The sequence below is a fragment of the Clarias gariepinus genome, chromosome 11 (assembly GCF_024256425.1).
Source record: "Clarias gariepinus isolate MV-2021 ecotype Netherlands chromosome 11, CGAR_prim_01v2, whole genome shotgun sequence".
In the NCBI taxonomy this organism is placed as follows: Eukaryota; Metazoa; Chordata; class Actinopteri; order Siluriformes; family Clariidae; genus Clarias; species Clarias gariepinus.
The window spans coordinates 21,859,441-21,862,621 of NC_071110.1; positions in this window are offsets into that span (position 1 = coordinate 21,859,441).

Genomic DNA, 3,181 nt, shown 5'->3' on the forward strand with positions numbered 1-3,181 from the left:
ACCGTCAAAGGAAAATGGGGTAGACTCAATGGTGAGAGACTGTTGCGTAAGGAATTCTGACACACCCCTAGATTGCAATTATATCTTCTGGGAGCTGGCAGACGAGGTTCATTTGCTGATGCATGCACTAGGGATGTAGATGGCTTTGAAGGTGGATTACCTTAGGGGCTGGTACTGGATTGTTGAACTGCTGGATGAGATCCAAGCAGATGTAACACCTGGACAATCTACCCCTGGCATGCTATGGCCTCTTGTGGACTTTTGAATAGATACTGCTGAAAAGAATCAGTCGATGAATAAAAGTTCCTTCTCTGATGCATGACTTAGTAATGTTAAAGCAAATTATTATTTGTTATTTGTAAATTTCATATTGGTCATGACATGGTCAAGCATGGACAGCGGTTTCTATTTGTTTTTTGTTTTTCGGATTGCTCATCAGTTTCCTAGTTATTTTAATTCTGCAACTTTTGTATTATCCGTTACTGTGTTGTTTGCGGAGGCACAGTGGCTTTGTGGCTAGCACTGTGGCCTCATACCTCCAGGGTTAAGGGTTCGAGTCTTGGATCTGTGTGTGGAGTTTTTTATGTTCGTCCTGTGATTGGTGGGTTTCCCATAGAGTGTGTGTTTGTGTGTCCTGGTATGGTTTGGCACCCTGTCCATGGTGTACCCCAACTAGTGCCCCAAGTCCCTTGCGACTGTATGCAGGATATATGGTATAAATAGTGAGTGAGAGAGTTTGTTGTTTGCCCCTGGGAACTCTTTGCTCAGCTGTCATGGGTTTTTACAGTCTGGACATGCCTCATGGTCACAATGTTTTGTTAACAATGGGGACAGGTAGATACACTGGGCTTTCTGCCCTAACTGTGTCCAAACTTTTTCCGTAAACAACTCTTTGCAGTAATGCAGGTGCTTTAGAAGGTACAAAGAGCAGGTCGCAACACCTGAACTGAATTCCTGTATTAGAACTGTCATAAACTGCTGTGACCTATAATTGATTGCCTACTTTGTTGCTTTAACTAACCCAGTCTTACCACTGAAATATGTCTTAACAATATTAACACTCATAATAACAATATTAAGTATTGCATACCACAGCAAATTCCCAGCTCACTGACTGGATCCTATCTGCACTCAGCTTTAATTTTTTACTCAGCCACTGAAATGAAATGTATGACTATATGATTTGTTGCCAATAGTAACATCTCTTGTGACCCATAAAGGTCATTAGCAGGCTGAACATGACAGGGGGGTAGGTGTACCTTCCTCAATTCCTCATTAATAATGTGGGCCTTTGGCATCAATTTCCACTACAATGCATCTATTTCCAATCAAATTCAAAATATGTTTTGGGTATGGCAACATAGCATAACTCATGCAGATGTTCTGTGTTGGAGAGGACTGTATTAACTTCAATACCATCAAAACTGATTTATAGTGCCTTTGGAGATGAGGGGTATTTCTCAGGAAGCATGTCAGTCTGCATAACTCTTTGTCTCGGGCTCTTGACAAAACAGTTTTTTTTTTTTTTTTTAACTGCTTCTATTCTAGGTTTGCAGCCTGATTTACTCTTATCTCAAAACATTTGTTCAGCTGACCTTATTATTAAATAGCTTAAGAGAATAATAACCTAATTGCGCTCTCTCTCTCTCTCTCTCTCTCTCTCTCTCTTTCTCTCTCTCTTTCTCTCTCTCTCTCTCGTACACATTGTTCTGGATGGTCTGACATTGATATCCTAGTGTACACATCATGCATAAAATTATGATATCCTAAAACTGTGCACATACCTCAACAATGAACACCCATGACACAACATTACTTTCATGGTTATTCTTACTTCGATTTCTTCCTTAGTAAGGTTTTGTCATCCTGTTATCTCCTTTCGTACTGTTACCTCTGGCTTTCTCCTTCTAAATTTGGAGAGTCTTAGTCTTAATTTACATCTGAATTTCTTTGACCATAGGAAAATAAAAATATTGCTTCTATTACTGACACCTGGCATAAATATAGAAAGAATTTTCAGCAGCCCAGTCTGATATTAATATTATATTATTTAATTTCAAATGTTTTAGTATTAATGTAGGCATTTGCAATTGCACTGTATCAATCACATTGTCTACTGTAAACAGCTTTATTAAAAATCTTTCACATTTAAAGAGAGCCCAACATAATGACAAACCTAGGGCCAAACAAAAACTGCTCTGAGGTCAGTTGAGAACGAGACATTAATACTAATTGGATCGTTTTTAAATGTAAGTTCTTCCCTAGACTTGCAGGCTATGTGCCCATAACAATATGACAACTGTGTGGGATATAAAAACAATACAAAACAAAAAAACTGCAACCTTCTGAATGTACAAGGGTCTGAACCTAGGTATCATCATAGCTGGTTGCAGGCATGATTCACTCTGCTATTCAAAATGATCATGGTGCTGAACTTTTTTATAACATTATTGACTTAAACTTTCTGAGCTTTTTAGTTTTAAACAACACTGATTTGGAAGCTACAGATTTTGTACTGGATTTGGTCATATCAATTATTTACTTGATTTCTTGCTTAATTCCGTTTATATTTATGAGTTTTCAATGCATATTCTGGACCTATAGAATATGTTGAGCATAATAGTCTCTTGACTTGACATTTTGATTGTTTAAGATTAGATCATTATTGTATGCTATCCTGCCCTAACATATTCTACATCACAACCCACTCCTGGGGTTTTAATACTAAAAGGTCTCAAGACTACAGCTGATGGAGAGCTTGTGACTTTTAAATGAATGTATTTACAAATTAAACAAGGATTACAGATTCTGCATATTCTTTCCCTAATGAATTACTCCAGTCCCCAAACATACAACTTTTCGTGAATAGCATAAAATGTTTTAAAATTAATGTTTCATTTTTTAATTTGGGGTCTACACATTACATATATTGAAACCAGTTTGTTTTTTATTGTACTTTTAAGCTTGGATCTGATACTTGATACAGACGTGCTGTGCAATATTTAAAAAAGGAAAAAAAGTTGTTTACATTTTGTGATCAATGCTCTGCAAGTTTATGACACAACATTGATTGGTTAGAACATGCTTTTATTTTGGACAACAAACAACATACAAGCCATTTTATTTATTTATTAATAATGGTCATTTAACAAGTAATTTAAAAGCAAATTAAAACACACAT